Source organism: Leptonychotes weddellii, chromosome 9 (assembly GCF_054177405.1).
Source record: "Leptonychotes weddellii isolate Sample4059 chromosome 9, ASM5417740v2, whole genome shotgun sequence".
Classification (NCBI taxonomy): domain Eukaryota; kingdom Metazoa; phylum Chordata; class Mammalia; order Carnivora; family Phocidae; genus Leptonychotes; species Leptonychotes weddellii.
The window spans coordinates 18,152,973-18,175,304 of NC_138377.1; the positions used below are offsets into that span (position 1 = coordinate 18,152,973).

Below are 22,332 nucleotides of genomic sequence, written 5' to 3' on the forward strand. Positions count from 1 at the left end.
AGAAAGAAGAGAGAAGGAAAAAGTTGAGGAGAGGAAGAAAGAAGAAAAGAAAGGAAGGAAGGAAGGGATTATCATGTAATAACTTATAATAACTATTTATAAGCCAGAGTAGATAATAAATGACAAAGTTGTGATTCAACCTAGCTCTGTTGCATTTCATGACCCTGCTCCTTGCCTTTATCACAATCACATATGCCTACCCTACTGCTAAACACATCAGTAAAAATGGTATTCACTTATTTAAAATTCACCTAGCATGGAGGACATTAGGAGAAGGAAAGGAAAAGTGAAGGGGGTGGAAATCAGAGGGGGAGATGAGCCAATGCGAGACTATGGACTCCGAGAAACAAACTGAGGGTTTTAGAGGGGAGGAGGGGGATGGGTTAGTCCGGTGATGGGTATTAAGGAGGGCATGTACTGCACGGAGCACTGGGTATTATATGAAAACAATGAATCATGGATCACTACATCAAAAACTAATGATGTATTGTATGGTGACTAACATAACATAATAAAATAAAATTTAATTAAAAAAATAAAAGAAAAAGAACAAAATAATAAAATTCACCTAGAACCCTAGGCTCCATCAGTCTAGAACCCAGATTGTTGTGTGTTTTTTTCCCTTCAGTTTCACTTAAATTGAGATAGATCTATGTTTAATATGATTAACAGACTCCTCAGAGTGACATGAGACATTCATAAGCAAACTTCAACAAAGTCATAGATTATTTTTCAAATCAAGTAACTACAAATTGCATCTAATTAGATCAAAATCTAATCAAGGTTTGCCAATTCCAGAATAGATTAAGAAAACCACACTAAGGCTCATGTTGGCAGTTGTCTCTTATAATTGTAGGCACACCCTCAGAATCATGGCACTTTGCTTTCTTCACAGAAGCCACCTTATGGCAACACTCCCCCCCCATAAACATCCAGGCTCCAAAGGAAGGGAACCCAGGATGTGAATTATCTCACGAGCTTTCCAACTCCTAATTTTTTTTTAATTCTAATTTATTTCTCACAAATGCCACTTGATGCTTCACTCACAGCTTTATTTACATTTGTCTACAGCATCATTTCCTCATGAAATGAACTAGTACAGCTTAGTTAAACCAAATGAAATCATAATCATCTGAATTGTCTGTAAACTATTAGCTAAATTTATAACCTTGCATTTGCTTAGTACAGCCAAAGTTTCAAATACAGAAAGCACAAGAATAAACCAATGGTAACATGTAGACTCTAGAAGATCATCTGGGTAATTTAGAAGGTGGACTTTCAAGAATTCTGACGCACAATTACAAGAGAGTAAAAGTTCTTGTGCAATCTACAGTAAATGTAGCAAAGAAAATTAAGACGTAAAAAAACAAGGGGAAGTTCATTGTAAAAACATTATCAAAATACTTCTACGTAAGGTATTTTGCTTTCATCTTTAGATAAGTTGAAGAGAAAAATCACTCATTTTAAAATAAAAAAAATAATTTTGTTTGGTCTGTCTACTGAACACCTTAAAACTTTTAAATTTTTAATTGCAGTAGACAATAATTTAAAATTAAGGGAAAAAAAACCCAAAAGTGGGTACTGATCCCCATGACAAAAAGTCCCCAGCACACTGTCGATTTCCCTTAATATACTTACCTTGCATTGTCACTGAAGATACTGCTAAGAGAAACCTTTCTGTTTTTAAGCCAGAGGACATAATGGAGCTCAAGTGACCAGATTTTAATTTTGAGAAATAAAACAAACTCAAAGTATTTTAAGCCATAAGTAATTTCAAGTGAATAGGAACAATAAGTATTTCTGCGTGTCATGCAGAAATAAGCATTCATTTGTTACTCAAAAGAAAATTTTATGCAGTGTTTGAACATCTCAAGGCAAATAAATGTTCACTTAAATTCACAATATCTCTGTTGGTCTTTCAACCAGAGAAATATACTTCTGAAGCTTTCTTCAATTTGTTCCTCATTAACTATGATTTAACTTTGTCTGCACTACCATATGTGATAACTGGGTTTTTAAAGGATATCACATAAAGCTTCTTAAAATATTAAGATAAACATCTTGAAATAGATGTTTTTCTCATCAGTAATCCCAGTAAAGAGAGGAACTGGTTTTACACTTTTGCTCAAAATCATGTGTCAGGCAAGGAGAAATAACACGTCTTTCCTTCTGCAATTCTCAAGACTTTTCTTCATTAAATGTGGTGGTACAAAAAGCAAAAGTGAGAAAGATTCTAAGACACTCTCAGCATAGGGAATTTCAAAATAAGTTTCCAGTTGGCTTTTTCAACTAGTTTTACCTTTTCTGATAAGAATCACTTTGACATAGATTAACATAAACAGGTGGACTCCTTTTCCCAGAATAATATAAACAGATTGTTTCCAACTACTTTACCACAGTCTTGCCTCCATGCCCAAAGTTCAGGCAAGCCTAGGTTATCCTGTCTTCAGTCAATAGACAGTTCATATTTGGAAATGAAAAAAAACAAGAGTTCAAATTAGGAAACAAAGTATTTTGTCATAGCTGAAATGGTTTTAAGTGAAGCAAATGGTTGTAAATAATGAATGATAGAGCATATATTTTGGGACATTATGGCTTAAAATACTATTTACTTTTAATTTCACAAATAAACACAGCTGTATTCTTCTGAAAAGCAATGAAAGGCATGCACCTCCACTAGCAGATTTAGCATTTCTGACCAAGTAAGACACCAACTTCTTAAAAAATATGCTTCATGCACTGTACTGATTTTTTTTTAAGATGTAAATTTTAATACATTATTTCTTTTTTGAATTTGAATGGGAACCAGAATGGGATGATCCAGAAGATGACCTGTGGTGCCTGGGTAAAGTAGTGGTGTTCCGAGGGGTTGGCCCTGGGCTCAGGGTTGTTTAGTGTTTTCACCAATCACCTGGCTTTCGGGTGACGGTGATCTTTTTCGTCTTTTTTTGCGATCACCAGATGAAGAAGATCTAGAACGACTTCTCTTTCTGTTCCTCTCAGGAGATGATGATGAACTTGAATAAGATCTTTTTCGTGGGGAAGAAGAGCCCCTGTGGGACCTGGAGCTGGATCTTGATTTCGACCCACAAGATCTCAAACGTTCTCTGGAACTGGAACGAGATCTTGACTGCGAACTGGAAGAACTTCTTGAATGGGACCTTGACCTAGACCTTGAACTTGAGGGGGGAGGATGAGTGTGATGACGATCGTGAATGTGAAGATCGAGACTTCGAGCGACTTCGTCTATTAGATTTCTTTTTATTACTATCTTCTTCTTCACTGGCATCAAGATTATATTTTGAGAGATCAGCATTATCTTCATCCTCATCTTCATCTAATTTATATTTAGAAAGATCTTCATCCTCATCCTCTTCTTCTCCCTCAGATTCTTTATCTTCAACTTCCTTTAAAATAGATGCAGGACCAACAGCCTTCCCTCTGTATTTTTTCTTTTTAAGTCCGAACTCAGCATATTCACCATCAGATTCTTCTCTTTCTATATATTCAACATTTTCTCTTTCATTAAAACCACCACCATAGCCTGTTCTTTCTTCTAATTTAGCATACTTTGGAGTATTACACATGTTACACTCGATCTTCTGGCCCAATTCACATTACTGCATGTTTCGCACTGCCAGTCATTAGCACTAAAAAGGCCTCGGCTCTTTTCTGCAAGTGTCTTTGCTATTTCACTACCCCCAGCTTTCATCATCTTAGCCTCAGTTGTTTTCTCCCGACCACATCTATTACACCTGGTTCTTCTGGCAAAGTCTACATTTCCACATTTTTTTGTCAGGGCAAATCCAGTCACCGTCACTGACTCGGAAATTCTTGGTCGACATCTGGACGCGGCCACCACAGTCACCCGCAGCTACTCCAACTCCCAATTTAAAAGAACTTTACTGATACATTATTCCTTCAGCTTGGATAGCCAGATGGTTTTTCCAGATTATGTTATCACAAAATACAGGCTGCCAATTTTCCTGTAAAATAACTGTCAATCTTTTAAATATGAAATATCAATACCATTTTTTCAATGTTATAGCAAAATACAATGTGCCAATTGGCAAGGTAGGTGATGGATCCCATTGTTTTATTCTTTACTGGTTGTCATAAATGAAGTGAACTGAAATGTATAAAAAGTGCTTGTAAACACTGAAATGCTATTCAGATAAAAGATTTGTTTGGGTTTCCTTCTGTTGGTCTCATTGGTTATTGAGTTATAAAGTTCTAATAATTTTAGGTACCTCTATTTTTTTCACAAGAACATTTATTAAAATGCTTAGCTTTTGGGGTGCCTGGGTGGCTCAGTCAGTTGAGCATCCAGCTCTTTATTTCTGCTTGGGTCATGATCTCAAGGTCCTGGGTTCAAGCCTCACATCAGGCTCTGCACTCAGCGGGAAGTCTGCTTGTCCCTCTCCCTCTGCTCTTCCCTCCCCACCCCCACTCATGTGCTCTCTCTCTCTCTCTCTCTCTCTCAAATAAATAAATAAAATATTTTTTTAAAAATGCTTAGCTCTTTAAAAACCTGTAAATGAGAAAGGTAATTTTATTAACCCAGACAGTGCAGTGTGAGCTTATGAGAAGCTTAAGATTTGGTGCTATCCTCAGATGAGATATTTGTTTATTAGACTGAGATGCTTAGCAGAAAAGATGAGAGGAGCATATCCTCTCATCAAAAGATGAGAGGGTTAAGGTTTTTTAAAAACACAAAGAATATTTCAAGGAGAAAATAAACATTAGGGGCTGTTTTTGTTGTGTGTAGGTTTCTTTCCATTCTGCTCTTTTAAAATCCATTTTATAGATTTTGTAATTTTTTGAGAGTTAAGACTTCGCAGCTTAATTTATGTGATTATCAAGAGAAACTAATTCAAAAAATGGACAACTTTGTGGAAGTGACTTTATCAGGCTTCGAAAGCCAAAATTTAAAAGGAAAACTAATTTCATCACAAATATCCTTCAGTCAGCAAAAGCTCTAATTTAAGTGGTCAGACTTCCTGAAACACTTAAGCAGTTAAAATCCCTGATTTATTTTACATAATGGGAGGAACTCAGGCAACAGGACCCATTTCAACTCTCATCCAGAATATCAACCCCTTTTCAATTTTACCTAGTTGTTAGATGAGTGTAGTACACACTGTGAAACTCTGATTGGCTATAGAAATTATTGGAAAACCTGACTTTGTGTTTGTCTAAACAAAGGCCTTTCTCATTTCTTAGCTGAGACATAGCTGCCTATACATTTCTGAGGGTTTTTTGCCATCAATATCCATTGCCTAAAATGTATTCAAAATGATGAGTACGAATATGCACATATTCTAAGTTGCTAAGAAAAACTCCACTGTGAGTTTCTCCGAAATGCCAGTGTACCCACTCTTCCACATGCTTTCTCTCTCTAGTCTCTTCCTTCATCTCCCAGCCCGATTTCTGAATATCCAGAGGATATATTTGAAGTTATTATAGTTGAGACTGAAGAACTCACTCAAGGTCATGAGACGGCAGTTATAATAGCAGCCAAGAAAAGGAACTTCTTTTTTGCTCAACCTAAAACTGGTAGGTTAGTTGGACCCTAATGTCTACCATGGGAAACCCAGACTCATCCTGCAGGTGACTCTGATTAAAATGGGACATAAAGAAAAGGATCAGAAGTAGAATCTTTAAGGAGACCCTTACAAGCTAAACAATACACAAAACATAATCACTTACTTTGAAAACCATATTCATATTGCGTGTCTATGTATTTGTATGTAGGAAAACATATGGAGGGAGCACACCTCTGTATCACATGAATTGCTAAAACAATCGCTACGATAAAACAATTAAGTGCTTAAAATAATATATATCAAAATATCGAATTTTTTTAAATTAAAAGCTACATCAAATCACTTCAGATTTATTTTTCAAAAATTTCTGTCTAAAGGTAGCATGGTAGAGTAAGAGCAGAAATCTGGTTAAGTGCATACATTTGCATTTGAATGTTGCTAATCACCAGCTGGGTGAACTTGAGTAATTCCCCCTGAGCTTTGCTCATTTGTGAAATGATTGAATTGAGCCAGTAACCAGAATGTTCTTTGCCACTATCAAAACAGATTTGGGTCTTGCATAAGCAAAATTAAAAATTTTACAGAGACATTTAAGATTATTTCATGTATCCAAACCATTATTAAGACACTGCGTTAGCTAACTCTATAAAAAAGATCTGTCCCGTAAAACAGTAAACCTCAGATCGGTGCTGATGAGGTCCAAGGGGACAGCAGTGTCCCTCTGTAACATTGCTGGCCTTTGAATTCCAGGCTGTCTGCTTGCTGAGAGCAAGGAGCTTGTTGGACATTGTTGTATCCCTAGGGTGTGTTAGAGGCCCAATATATATTTGTTGCATGACTGATAAGGCTCTTAAATCGAAGCCTCTTATACTTAGGTAAGAGATCTATTTCATGAACTGGAGAATCGCTTGGCATAATTTATAAATAACAAAGAGACCTATTTTACTGGATTTTTGCTTTCTGTTTGCCCTGTACTTCTTCGCTTCCAGTTAGGAAAAAACCTCTTTCCACTCTTCTTTAAAAAATATCTACTCATTTTATAATTGCAACGGCACAGCAGTGCATGTGGCAGCCCTGATGGATGTATTTCTCACGTGAACTTGAAACCTGAAATGTATGTACCTGAACCACAGATTAATCAACACAGGAGCATGAGCTGCTGTGTCCTACTGATTAATTATGCTGAATGATGGATACAGCTTTAATCACTTCACCTGATAGATGTAGGGAGCCTGCAAATGACAGTTACCATATCATTTCTCAATAAACTGCTTTCTAACCACCTTACTGCAGAAATTTCCAGAAGTTGATGTTCCAAAGGGAGAAAAAAAGGCATAGGATTTTCCATGCATCACTTTACATTTCTACTAATTTATCTTTAAGTTTGTTCTCTGACCAAGAAATCATACCTATGTAAATACAATAATTATCCAGGAATTCCATTGTCTGGAAATCTGTCTCATCAACTAGAAAACATAATTTAAAAGGTTAATAGGATTCAGAATCAGGTTTATAATGCAGAGAAAAACTCTTTCCTTGAGCTAGAAAATCAGCAACTCATGGTTAAAATTATATGTCTAAAAATGAAGAGGAAGAAACATACCTACAAACCACCTCTTCTCCTTTTAAGAGGAAAATGCCAGATAAGAAAAATGGAAGAGCTTAGTGATCGCTTCTTTAACTGGAAACAAAGAAACAAACAAACAAAGAAACCAGGATGTACTACATAATTAATATTTTACTTCTAGACAGTTCAGTAGACAGCCCTAAGGGGAACATGAATAATATGTGGACCAATGAGACTTAACAAATTGGTAACGACCTCTCCCTGTTCAGAAGACACTGAAGTTAATTCCTCTTTCCCTTTTCCTTTCACTGCATTTTGTACTTCTGTAATAGTTTATCATTAGCATAGTTTTTCACACTACAATAATTAATGTGAAAAATGTATTAGCATTACGGATGGACACTGGTCTCTCCTTCATTAGACGTAGTGGGGACCTGGAAAACAGTGGCCATCATATCTCATTTAACACTGTTCTGCACAACATTTAAATAGTTCCCCACTGGTAGTAGATGTTCAATAAAATCTTACTGAATTAAGTTGAATAACTGTATAGATTCTGCAGAGGAAAAGGTTAGTTTGCCCATTCCTGATCTCCATAACACCTTTCAACTATATGTAAACTGCCTTAAACCTCAGCCCCACTCAGACCCTGACTGACCCTGCACCCATAAAGGGCTTCTCTCGAATTTGTGGGCAGTCCAGCCCTTGCAGTGAATGCCAGTATCTTCCAAGAGGCACCCTCTCTTACTCCGTCACTTTGTATAGGCCATTCGTGAGTCCTCCGCCACACTGTTCCTTCATGAGAATTTCTGTCTCCCCAGGGGGCATTAGGCTGAGCCTGGTGATAGAGATGTATAAATGAAGGAGGCATTTTCTGGGGCTTAGCTTCCTACCCATTCCCTTTGCTGAAATCCCAGCCCTAATCAGGAACTTGAGTACTTAGACTGGCTGGGAAGCTTCAGTTGCTGACACCTGCTCTTATTTTTATACCCAAACTTAAACTCTTTCCACCATTTGTTCTAAGTTCAAAGCACGTTGAACTTGCTTCAGCAAGGGGAAGTGCCCACACTCAGCTTCACCAGGAAGCAGCCACCATGCAAGAGGCTAAACCAAAGTATGAGGATTAGGGTCCACACATGGCTGGTTTGAGACGTGGACAGACATGTGAGCCAGATTTCTGGGGTTGTCTTTGAAAGGTAGAAGAGTAGTGGCAGAGTTTCAGGTTGAAAAGCCCTTTTGTGGCAGTTACGAGGTTATCAAGTCACAAATAATTTGGGCAGTCCAAGAACCTTGAGTTCCTTAGCCAATTTCTTCTTAACTCTCTAAACTTCAGTTTCCTCTTCTAATAGAGATATTATCTGCTTTGTTGTAAGGTTTAAGTGGTGAATGGAGCAAGCACATAAAGGGCCTGTTTCAGTACCTGGTTTACTAGGTGCCTAACAGATATTAACTACATTTCATTTTCTCTTTTCATATAAGAACTAACTGCAGTTCACTCAAAAAAAAAAAGTAGGTTAGAGAAGTGGGCATAGCCCTAGAAGTGACCAGTGACCTAGGAGACTGCCAGAAGGACTGAATCGGTTTGACCCTAAATGGTGGTGATTCCAGTCATGAAGTGAGGAGAACTATGGGCCTTGCTCCCCTGACAGACTCTGAGCGTTGTGGTGACAAACCCAGACCTGTTGCCTTTTGCCAACTCTGCTGCTACAAGGTAAACGCCAGGCACATGGTGACAACAGAACTTACAGACAGGCCAGCCCCAACACCTGTGGGACCCAGGCCAACACTACAAATGGAAGCCCATGTATCTTATGTCTAAATATCAAAATGTTACAAATAAAGCTATCAGACCCTTACATAAAATATGGTGTATTCTCTGACCTTACAAATTTACCTGCATATAAGTAGGAAAGCCAGGTTTGAATTTACTATTCTTGGACACTTTGGGGTTTCCTGCTGGAATGTGACGCTATGAGGAAAGCTGTCTCCAAACCCTCGTCTGGCCCAGCTTAGGTCTTCATAGTGAAGGTCTTGCTGCCTTCCCCCATCTTCAAAAGAAGCCCCTCACAAGCCCCTTGGGCATGAGGGTAAGCAGACTGGTGGCTTGGTCTACTTTCAGGTGGAAAGGATCAAGGAGAAGGCTTGTACAGGCTCTGGAAGCTGACTCGTGGCCAGGTGGCATAGATGGAATACTGGGTACTCAGAGTACAGTCTAGAAGGGGAGGTGCTGTCAATAATGAGGACATTCCCTTGGTCTTATACTTCTCTGGTTTCAGCCAAGGGAAGCTAGAATAGGGTCCTGTGAAACCCAGAGGCTGGGAAAGAAGTCCTGCTGCGCAAGTCTAAGGGCAAGATGCTTAAGTGATGGCTTTGGTAACAGAAAAGACCACTCCCTGAATGTAGGAGCCGCAGCCTTCGGTTAAAAGCAGAATGAGTTATGTCCAAGAATATCTGATAATCAGTGGCTGATGTGCTATGACAGTGGCTCAGGGGAATTTTGCATTAGGAATTTTTTAAATTTCTTTTTTCTCTAAGTTTCTTTTTGGATATGAGGGCGATCTGGCTGCGACATCTGTCATCCCCTTGATCGCCAGGGTTGATTCGGCTGATCTGGCTGGCTAGGCAGGTGTCCCCTTCCTCCCTCACTGCTCCATGTGCGTCCCTCCCGAAGCTGCACGCTCCGTCGAAGAGGACAACCTTCCCCGATAGTGGAGGACCGTTCTTCGGTCAAGGGTATACGAGTAGCTGCGCTCCCCTGCTAGAACCTCCAAACAAGCTCTAAGTTTCTTTTTTCTCTTTCCCCATTTTCTTCTCTATTTTCCTGGCTTCTATGTGTGTACACTGTTGCTTTATTGTATGGAACTAGCTGGGTTTTTTGCCACTCACAGGATAGGTATGTAGTCCTTGAGTCTATTTACTAGAAAAATGTACCCATAACTTTTATTTGGGTAATCGATCAATATCTTTATATGAAAAAGCCTTGAATTGTTCTTGCAAATGATACAACCCACCTAAGATCCTCTGACCAAAGCTCTACCTATAAAAGACAGTGAGACTAAACAGCTTTAAAATAAAGATTTAAACTTCTAAATCTGTATTCTATTCTATTTCCCAACTAGGGGAGCTCTCCAAAGCAAGAATGGAAAATCAGCTATCTATCCAGAATTGCTACATTTGGGAAAAAAAGTCTGAATGACGGGTAGTTACTTAGAAACTACGGTTTTCATTATTCAGATTATTATGCCGCTAAATTAAGGTGGTAGTTCTTCATAAGTATAATCGCAGCAATTTTAAGTTGGTAGGGACTTTAAAAATGATCAAAATCACTGTGGTGGGAGGTATATTTGAAAAAAAAAAACAAACAAACAGAAATTCAAGTGATTTAGTTAGTTAGTTAGGTCCTAAGAAGAGAGATTGGGCTGGAACTCAAGTCTCCTTTCTAGCTAAGTGGAAGTCTTAATCAGTTTGGGCTGCTATAACAATTTACCATAGAATGGGTGGCTTAAATAACATTTATTTCTCTCAGTTCTGGAGTCTGGGAAGTCCAAGATCAAGGTGCTGGCAGATCCTGTGTCTGGTAAACGCCCTCTTCCTGGCTTGCACATGGCCACATTACTGCATCCTCACATGGTAGAGAGAAGCTTCTCTCTCACAACTCTTCTTATAAGGGCACTAATCCCGTTCATTACAACTCCACCCACATGACCTCATCACCTCCCAAAGGCCTCACCTCCTGACACCATCACATTAGAGGTTAGGATTTCAACATGTGAAGTTTGGAAGGATACACACATGAAGTCCATAATAGTGAGCTTTCCTCTATAATGAGGTACTGAGTCTAGGACTGTGAATACCGAAGTGCATTTCCAGATTTCCTTGAAAGACTTAAGATAAAGGTAGGAAATGGTGGTAATGAAAGGAAGAAAAGGTAGAAGAATAGGAGCTTCCCTGTGCCTTATCGTATTTAGAGAGGAGACTCTCCTGGGTCAGACACATTCACAGAACCTGCCACCTTTTCCGGAACCCAGTGCCTATTCTGGAACCATTAATATGTTATCTTTCTAAAGAAACTGGTTGATCTAAAGATAGAAATAAAAGAGGCAGAAAGTCATAGCAAAGAGAACACCATCCAGGAATTTGAAATATTAAACAGCGGGTTTGAATTCCGTTTGAATCATCATCCCACCCACTTGTAAATTTTCATGAAGTACAGAACTCACAAGGCACAGGAAGATGAGTCAAAGCCTTTTCCTCCACAGAAATCACTTTCTGAGTTGCTCTTTGGGGAAAAGAGCTGGGTTAAATGAGACCAAATGCTTTGCATGTTTGATTTGAAGTAGATCTGACAATGGCACACCAAGGAGGCATCAGCATTGGTAGCCAGAGCTGGTGTCACTGAGCAGCAAGCCAGAGGCACAGAAATCTATAACAACAGAGAATCAGCCCAAATAGGATTAATTTAGGACTGCCTGTCAGTTGTGACTCTTGGGCCATTTGTAGAAGGAGGACTGGCTGGGATTGTAAAATGGCCTTGAACTCGTTTTTAGTTGTCACTAGCTGTATGGACTTAGCCCGTAAATTTAGCACATGGGATGAATGATTGAAATGAAACTGACAGAAGGTTAGCAATTCCCCAAGCAGGTAGGTTCCTCTTACCTAAGTTCCTAAGGGCATGCATTCCAAGGAATATGCTTGCAATATTAACTCACTTAGGATGGGAGCTTCCATTTGCAGGGTGAAGTGATTTGTCACATATCAAATCCTGACTTGGCATCCCCTCAAGAGCAACTTGGGTATAATCCCTTGAGAAATAGGAAAGGCAGCATAACTTCCAGAGCAATGTTGGGAGTGGATTCTTGGTGACTCAACATGAGAAAAGCAAATGTGTTTTATATCAAATACAGAAAAAAAAGTCTCTCCTAGAATTATAAAATACTGGACATGGAAAAGATCCTGGGGGTCATCTATTTTAATCTCCTTATTTTAGAGACAAGGAGCAAACTTCTAGAAAAATTAGAGGACAGAACCAAGATTACTGAGCTAATAAAGAAAGGTAGTGTAGAGTAGTGGCTTTACAAGGGTATTCTAGCATCAGACTCCCTTGGTATAAATGCTGGCCCCACTGATCACTGGCTGTGTAAGTGTGAGTGGGTTACTTGAACTTTCTGCATGTCAGATTTCCTATGTATAAATGGGGGTCATAGTTTCTACTATATTGAGATTACTTGAAAGATTAAATGAAATATTTTGTATAAAATGGTTTGTATAGTTACAAGTCAGATGGTAAATAATTAGTAAATGCTAACTAATATTAATATAATAATACGATGATGATGATGATCTAAATTCATCATTTTTGTTATGTGACAAGAAATAGTCCAGGAATCTCCAATGTGCTCTCTGATACTCACAGCAATTTCAAAGTCAAATTTAGTTAACTAGTCAACTATAATCAAATGAGAGACTTTTCTACTGAAAGAGGTAATTGCACTACTGGCAGATAAAAACTCAAATACTTTTGGAAGAGTTGAAGAGACTGGGATGGATAAAAGGACGATTAAAGAACTTAGTAATATGTGGAACCATTAAACCTGAATGGGTAAGTAGTTGTGGACAGATATCATCTAGGAGAGGGATGTAGTGAATTGTCACAGAATTCTGTCTTTCAATTCGCTCTAGATAATATATTCATAAATAACCTCAACATAGAAGACAATGTTTACCGGTTAGGAGGATGAAGTTAAATTGATAAGGTCAAATCTTGGCAGACTATAGCCAAAAGATAAATCTGGAAAGAAAAAGTGTAAACAGATATATTCAGATTTTTAAAAATCAACTACATAAACAAGAGACAACCAAGATGTGCAGTAGCACATGTCAAACATTTATCAATTTTAGCTGCCATTAAACCCAAAATGATGTAAAACCCAAAGGGCAGCAAATTTATTGACAACAAACCCATGCATCAGCTGAACACTGTGAGCAAACATTTTATCAAGAATTTGAAAAGCTGAATGTCTATTGCCTCTCAGGAATAATATCACAAAGTAGAAATCAAAGTCCTCAGGAAATAAATGGTGAGGAAAGTGGCAGAGATGAAATAAAAGCTGATAGATCTTTGAAAAGAAGGAAACAAAAATAAAATCAACACAGTAGGAAAGATAGAAATGGGAGGAACATAAAAGTGAAACAAAACAAAACAGAAGAAAACACCAAGGCAGAGAGGAGAGAAATACAGCAAATGTACAAAAGAAATGGAAGAAAGAATAAATATAAAGGAGCAAGAAAATGATGGAGAAGCAAACAAAGGGAAATCCAGCATACACCTACATAGGGTCTCTAGAGAAGGAATCAAGTTACTGGAAAAAATGGAGTCCTAATTCAAGAAATATTTTCTGAAATAAAAATAAACTTGAATCTGAAAAGACACGTCTTTGCTAGAGAAATGGACCCAGAATAGTGGATACCAAGATGTAGGGATTGAAAAATACAGAATCCTTTTCACAGCCAGAAAAACAGATGAAAACATGAAATGATGGGAAAATCTGCAGGAACATCCAAACCTACAGGATTGTTAACCAAAATATAAAATTAACTTAAATAAAGAAAATATAAACCAAGGAAATTATATCAAGTCAAGTAAGTTTTTATCTCTAAAAAAACTACAGGCAAACAGTGTTGAATAAATGAGAACTGGGTAAAAATTGTTCCCATGAGTCTTTCTGGGGAAATTACTGGAGGACAGAGTTCAGCCTCCAAAAATGACAGGAGGGCCCTGAGCAGCAGGGCAGGCAGGGAGGCGGAGTGTTGAATGGTTAATCTCTGAGAGTTAAAGGATATCATTTAAAGCTGACAGATCAAATATTAGAAGTATAAGAGCATTTCCCTCTACAATGACAATAATTAAAAAAGACTTTTAAACTGACTAAAATTGAAGAGGAGAGGATAGAGGAGAGGTGAAAGAGAGTGGAAACATGCTAATTGCATCATCTCTCATAGAACAGAGATTCATTTTTTAACAGAGATTTACTCCTTTATAATTTTAAAGGAATGCAACCTTGCCTAAACATCAGAATTCCACAGATAAGCACACAGAAAAATGAAGAAAATGAAACACCTAGTGAAACACACACACAGTTATGAATAAAAAAATCATAAACTTTTCACATACTTAATACAAATATATATCATTATTTTATTAAAAATAAAAAAGATTGGATTATAGAATGCATTAAGATTTCAATTAATGAAAATAGAAGCATATTAATGATCTGGCCTTATTTTTTATTTGTATTTACTCCATCTACCCCTGGCTTCCTTGCTGTTATGGAACATGTCATATCTCCTTCCACTGCTTCAAGGCCTCTGTACTTCACTATTTCTTTTGCTTTCCATGGGATCTTCCCATAACCAGCCAACTCAGATTTGTATTCTCTAGGTCTTTAGGTTCCATTCCCAGAGAGAGATTTTCTCAATAGTATATACATAGTATTGACTTGTATATGTACCTAAAAATTTTCTGGAAGGTTAAGCAAAAACTTAATAATTGTTATCTTCAAAAAAAAAAAAAAAAGGAAACTGAGGTGTTGAGACACAATTATGGGGGGAGAATTTTTTATTTTATATCTTTTTATACTTTGGATATTTGAATCATGTGGTTAAATGATCTATTTTTAAAAATGTTTTAACGTAATAATGCATTGTGATGAGAACCAAAAGAAGGGCACAGAACCCAAAGGAAAGTTGTTAAGAGAAGATTTTTTTTTGGTGAATATATATTTTTACATGAGTTTTAGGCTAAAAAATGGGATAAGCCAGGAGGGGTGGGGGTGACAGATCTCTAGGAAGAAGGTAAGACGAAGACAATTTTAAATTCATGAATCAGCATTGTATCCGCACAGAGGTAGAAGTCACATAGTATAACTGAGCCACGATGGGCAAGATGGAATGTGGACAGAAGTGAGGCTGGAGAAATAGGTGGGGTCAATTAATACACATCATGTTAGCAATCTTACATCTCATCCTGAAAGCAATAAGAAGCCACTGGAGAATTCTAAGTAAAGCTTTAAAAATATCACGGCCTATCAGAAGTTAACTCAGTTTTTTATATAATTGATAACACCTATATTAACTTACAATATAAAACCATATCATCAATTTGATAAAAAGTCTGTAATTAGTTTTGACAAAAATGTGAAGAAATTCAAACTTCTATACTGTTGGTCATTGTGTAAATTGGTCAGGCATTTCAGATAGTAATTAATCAGTATCTATTTGTGTTGAAAATGGGCATTACATACATCCCAGTAATTCTAGATCCAAGTTTATATGCAAGGGAAACACTCATATAAAAGCACAAGGAAGCACAAGGAATAATAAAAATGTATTATTTTATAGTTCTGAAGGTCAAAGTCTGAAAAGGGTCTCATTGGGCTAAAATCAAGGTGCCAAAAGGCTACTTCCTTCTGGAGGCTCTAGGCAAGAATCTGATTTATCCCCTTTTCCAGCTTCAAGGCTATCTACTTTCCTTGGCTTGTGGCTCCTTCCTCCTTCTCCAAAGTCAGCACTGACTGGCCAAGTCTTCTCTGCATGCCTCCCTCCAACACTGGCTCTTCTGCCCCCTCCTTCCATCTCTTGGAAGACCTTCGTGATTACATTGGGCCTACTTAGATAATCCAGGAAAATCTCCCTATTTAAGATCAGCTGATTACTAACCTTAATTCCATCCGTAATCTTAATTCTTTCTTCCATATCATCCCATATTCACAGGTTCTGGGGAAAAGGAAGTGAACATCTTTGGGGGGCCATATTTGTGTCTGCCATATTCCTCCAACAACTGATGATTCATTGCACTCTGATTCTTCATCATGATCTAACATCTGCTCACTATAGTGGTGGGTAATAATGCAACGCTTCCTTATTTATATACTACACAACGTGAACTCTGGAAATCAGAGAGCACAGATTCAACAGGAATCTCACCATCACCATCAGCCAGCTATTTGAAATTCAAGGTTTACTACTTTTGAATTCAAGGTTTATAGCATTTAACTGGGCTCAGTGAAGACTCAAAATAATCTTTTCAGGAACCCACAACTGAATTGGAGACGTGGTCAGCCAGAATCAAAATAATATCCATTGACATGAGCAATTCACACTGACCAGTGCAGATGAGACCAACTAAAATAGCACAAAAGGCTTTTCCGTCCTGAGTTTTCATGCCATTGAAGTCCAATTGCTAAAATCAAGTGGGCGAAGAAATCAATGCTTGCTCTTGATGTTCCAGACTTCTAACACTCTGAGATGATTTGGAGAGTTGCTGTTCTATCAAACCAATCATGAATAAATGACTGGACACTCATTTCCATTTAGAATGTCTGTTTAAATGCTGATTTGACCTCTAAGTGTACTGGGGGTTGAGTAATGTATGTAAAACTGTCATTAAAATTGCATATGAAGCACAAGTTAAAACGAAGCTACTATATCTTTTTCTTCCCTGGAATCCTGAGAGGAAAGAAAGCAATGGCAGTCAATCATCAATAAGATGAGGCAGAACAGGGAAATTTTAATGTTCATTATAAAAGTATCTGAGCCTCTCAATTTTGCCGAGAGAATTGGACAACCTCCTGCTAAAGCGCTTTATGGTATTTTTAAAAGTACGATGGAAAATAACCCTCTTAAAACAAGACCACTGAATGCCGTTCTGTTTTTGCACCGGAAATTAAGGGTGCAGAGTGTGTCATATAAATGTCTTCAGAGTTTCACAAGAAACACTCAGTGAAAATCCTTTTAAATTTATTTGGTGGTTTACCTCCCACCCGGAGGGGTTGAAAATCTCAAGCCCAGGAAGCAGTTACTGATTTACTGGTTGATCCGCAGCCTTTTGTTTCAGTGACAGCTCATTTGACCCATTTCATTTCTCTGAATTGCTTTTTAATTTCCTGAGGACAGCAGCGTTGCTGTAGTGTGTGTAGAGAATCACGTGTTTCAAAATGCTAAACGCTCTCATTTTATTTCATAATTCATCTCCGTTGGAAAGGCAGATTCCTTTTAGAGGCATGAGGTTTGGAGGGCCAAGGGATCCAAGCTGAGCCCCTGCATTGCTGTTTGTCAGTCATGTGACCTTGGAAAATTCACTTACCTTCTCTGGACCTAGGCTTCCAGCATCTATTTCAATAAAGGACTGAACTATATATCCAAAGATCTTTTCTGTTCTAAAGTGTTGTATTTTTTAGAGATATCACTAATGGGTTCTGAGCACTAGTAAAAATACACAGTGTCATTTTTTATACAATGAAAAGGTGGCTTTGCTAATTTCAGGAACACTAGTTCATCCAGGCATAACGATTTGGAACAAAATAGCATGTTTGGTCATTAAACAGCAAATACTTAAGATGGCTCATTCTATAAGACATGTGGCTTGTCTTTTAACCTGTTTATTATATAGCTCTTACTAGAATATTCATTTAGACTCTGGGCTGAATCCTAACCAGGAGCTGGTTATAAAATGCAAAAGCTGAGACCACTGATTTTTTTTTTTCCAGCTCCAAAACTTTTTTCAGGGTGTCACACTTCATAAAATTTACTCCCCTTCGTGGTTATCTTTTCAAACCTTATCCATCCTTAAAGAAGGAAGTCCATTTGGGGCGCCTGGGTGGCTCAGTTGGTTAAGCGACTGCCTTCGGCTCAGGTCATGATCCTGGAGTCCCGGGATCGAGTCCCGCATCGGGCTCCCTGCTCGGCAGGGGGTCTGCTTCTCCCTCTGCCCTCTTCCCTCTCATGCTCTCTGTCTCTCATTCTCTCTCTCAAATAAATAAATAAAATCTTTAAAAAAAAAAAAGAAGGAAGTCCATCTGATCAATAAGGCTCTGCCATGAATAGTCCAAAGTTTGTATTTCCTAAGTCACTGTAGAATTTAATCATAGCAATGCTAATCAGAACTACAAATATTTATCAACTGGTATGTTTGTGTACAGATTAGAAGATATAGAGGAAACATAGAAGGGTAAGACATAACCACTGCTTTCAAAGAACCTATAATTAACATAAAACATAAGCACATACAACTTAAGGGAATATGTTAGATGCAAAAATTACTTAATCATTTTAAGGTTACCTACTGTTAATTATAAAATGAATAATAAGTCATCCATAATTTTTTTTAAAGATTTTATTTATTTGAGAGAGAGAGAATGAGAGAGAGCGAGCACATGAGAGGGGGGAGGGTCAGAGGGAGAAGCAGGCTCCCTGCCAAGCAGGGAGCCCGATGCAGGACTTGATCCAGGGACTCCAGGATCATGACCTGAGCCAAAGGCAGTCGCTTAACCAACTGAGCCACCCAGGCGCCCCATCCATAAATTTTTAATATTTTTTTTACCCTTGAACTTTTTTACTTTTACAAATAAAGTAACTTACCAAATACATATCCAATAAAGTTAGAAATGGTATGGTTGAAGTAAGGATAGGAAACCTATGTTTACTCTCTATGTGGATCCCAAAACACATCCTTATAAATTTAACACTCTAAAGAAAATGATTTTAAAACCACAGGGCAACAGGGTTTGACATTGAATACATAAAAAGAAACACAAGCTGGATAATGAGTCTTCCTAGAACAGTGAAACTGAACCCAGATTTTAAAAAGATGCATGGATGTTGGGTAGATTAAGATAACCCTATGGAAGCCTCACAGGTTAATGGAAAGAGCATGAGGGATGCATTGAGGGGCCATTGCAAGGAGACTTGGAAATAGAAACAATTATAATGAGAGAAATACTTTGTGAAATGTATTATCTTTCTTTTTCCATTTTAATGCATGAGGCTTTGTCTTTAGTCATTTGGGATTACTTCTCTGTCTTGAGTGGTTGAGTGAGGATGGAGGGACACAGAAGTAGAAAATTAAAACTTTTAGGGCAGAAACACAGAAAGAGTCTTTCAGGTTTTTAATATCAAAAGATTCATTATGAAATGAGATAATAGTCTTAAAAGCTAAACTTTGAGAAGAAAAAATAATTAAGTGGCCTTAATAATCATTAACATATAAAAGGCACAGTTCGATCATAGAGTTTGGGGGGGTGCTGGTGTGTGTGTGTGTGTGTGTGTCTGCCTTTCTTAGAGAGGATATGGCTTTTCCCCATGCTGGAAGGGGCACTGTTTGCCTGTTGGGTAGAAAAAGAATACAAAATGTCCAGATGAATTTTGGTAGACCAGGTGATAGTTGTTGCTGGGTATAACAAGGGACAAGCTGAACACCTAACTTCAGCTCAGAGCACAGAATGAGTGTGATGGGACAAAAGCTGACAAGTAAATAACTGTGACTGTGAGCTTTGGCATCTCGAGGTCTGAGTACAGTGCTCGGAAGCCCAGAAGATCCTGGAGACTGTGATGGTACATGGAGTGTTCTGCAGAGGTCTTCACTGTGTAGGGCGTTGCAGACTGATGGCTAATGACCAGGACACAGACTCAAGAGTGTGTACCAGCAAAACACTTGCAAAAGACCTGACAGGACAAGCTTAATTTAGGAGGGCCCCACTTAGGGAGAAGACCAAGCTAGCCACCGAACAGCAGAAAAAGCAAGACCAGGAGACACTGTATAGATATCAACAATCTGTGGATTCATACCTCCGTCACCAGAACAAGACTGCAGTAAAGACTTTAAACCCAATGCCACCAAAAGGAATGGAACGGAGAGAACAAGCACTTGTGTGAGGTTTATGGTCATCAAAAAAAGTACCTGGAATTTTGGGACCAGTAGGATTAAACGTAGTCTCCCCAGCAGAAGGTTTGTATGTGATCACGTGGCTAGGTACACTCAGAGGTGGCACAGGGGCTGGGGAAAGGTGTGGGGTAAATGCAAGGAAGAAAAGATGAATTACAGAATAATGAAGTTATATTTGGGATTAGTCTCAGTGAAATAGAACCCTGCCACACAAATCTGTTTGAAAATAATCAAGAATTCACATAAATAATGACAATGAAAACCAGAAAGATGGGCCAAGTTGTGGAAAATTCCAAATGTAAGTGTTTCAAATGATGTCCTTCGTTTCCAAATCCTCACTCCTCCCTGTCACAGACAGTCTCTTGGGAAGGTAATCTTTCTGCTACTCCAATGATCTTTCTTCCAAGAATCCACCCAATCATTTTTTTGCCCTTTCCTTCATCAGATAAACAGGCAGTCAAGTGAAGCATTTAAAAAACAAAACAAAACAAAACAAAAAAATAAAGACAAGTAAGAGGAGCAAGGTACAAGGAGCTGGGAAGGCTCTGAGCTAACAAGCTAGCATGGCACTGTTTCTTGGGTAGTGGGAGAAGACATGAGACCTCTGGGCCAAAGAGCAAGGACTTTAGTACTCACAGCAACAGCAGTAGCTACAGGATCAGCATTTTTACTGCTTTCCCAGGCCCAGATCCCAACAGAGCAACACAAAGAGGGCCAGGAAGCATTACCAATTGCATTACCTAACCCCAAACTTACGGAACTCCCATCTTTTATACTGGAGAGTAAGCATGCCTGCCTTTTGCCCCCAAAAGAAGTTATTATCTTTGCCATCTTTACTATCTTTGGTTCCCTTACATTATCTAGTAAACAAAGCTTCTGTTGGCTCTGAAGAGAAACCCTATCTCTACTTCCCAATGCTGTTCACTCCACAAACATTCTTGGAAAGATAGTTTGGAACAAAGAGTCTGTTCAAAAGATGTGCAGAAAAATGAGAGACCTATGGAGAATTATCTCCCAACACAAGGCTGTGAGCCTCTCCCCCTAATTATTCACCTTATCACATATGATTAAGGTTATCATTTACCTCAGAAATGAGGGTTATTAAAAACATTTGAGAAGAAAAGTTATTTTTTAAAAAACATAAAGAGTAATACTTGTCTTAGTCGGGTTGGGCTGTTATATCAAGATACCATAGACTGGGTGGCTTAACAACAAAGATTTAATTCTCAGAGTTCTGGATACTGGGAAGTCCAAGATCCAGGTACCAGCAGATCCGGTCAACGTCTGGTAAAGGCACTTTTTCTGATTTTCAGACCAGGTTGCTGTAGCCTCACATGGCAGAGATCAGAGAGAGAGGAAGCTAGCTCATTTGTTCTCTTTCTTTCTCTTTCTCTCTCCCTCTCTCTCTCTCTCTTTGTCGTGTCTCTTCTTACTAATGCCGTCATGAGGGCTCTACCCTCATGATCTAATTACTTCCCAAAGGCCCCACCTCAATACCATCCCACTGGGAGTTAGGGTTTCAACACATAAATTTTAGAGGGACACAAACATATAGTTCATAACATCACTGAAGTTTGAAAATGGGTTGAAAAAGTGACATTTCATTAATCCAGGTAAGAGGTATATTTAAATGCCATTCATTATATGACCTACATTTTCTTAACTCCCTAACTAGAAGTTGGTTCCCTTTGGGATCCAGACTATGTATTATATGAGCTAACCATTTCCCACATCACTATCACAGGAATGAGTGTGAAGTAGGCACACAATACCCTTGCTGATACAATGATTTATGAATTTGAATCTGGGGGTTGCTAAGAACAGTGGATACAGCTTTTAATGACTAGCCACAGTAGCACAGCATAGAAGACCTGAATTTGCCCACACTTCTTCATTACACAGCTCATTCTCCAAGAAAGCAATCATCTCTTTAATGCTACTTCCTTTTGGGAAATTTTCTTCATAAGCAAGTTACATTATACTTATAAAGAGCATCATCTAAGCTGTTTTGGCCCATACCTCTAAAAAGTCAGCTTATAAGACAGTCAAGCTTCAAGTGTGTAGCAATGCTCTGGTTTTTATCAGGGACTTGGAAGCTGTACTTTTTTATGACTTGTGTTTTTATATTAAATGGTAGCTACTGTGTAGCTGCTTTCTAATTGCACAGGACCATTGCTAGGCATTGAATTTCTAATATTAATGCTTCCCACTCTTAATGGTGCAGTCAAGTTTTCTTTTAATTAATTAGCAAAATGATGTTTGTTATAGGAAAATGCCTAAAGCAAAACTGATTCCAGGTACCCATCAAAGGAGGAAACAAAACACTCAATGCTCACTGTGTGAACAATCTCTCTTTTAAGGTCAATGTGTTGGATAAAACTGCAGTGTTTTTTGTGGTTGCTTTACTTACTAGAGTCAGTCCTTTTATTTAGAAGAAAATGACAGCATCTCTTCTTTAAGTTTAGAAGTTAACCTTTGCCAATTAATGATAGAAATAATAA

The 22,332-nt window shown here is 38.2% G+C and overlaps 1 pseudogene; it reads right to left on the minus strand.

The window, feature by feature from the left end:
• Positions 1-2,434: 2,434 nt before the first annotated feature.
• On the minus strand, positions 2,435-3,860 carry LOC102747526 (uncharacterized; annotated as a pseudogene).
• Between the last annotated feature and the right edge of the window lie 18,472 nt (positions 3,861-22,332).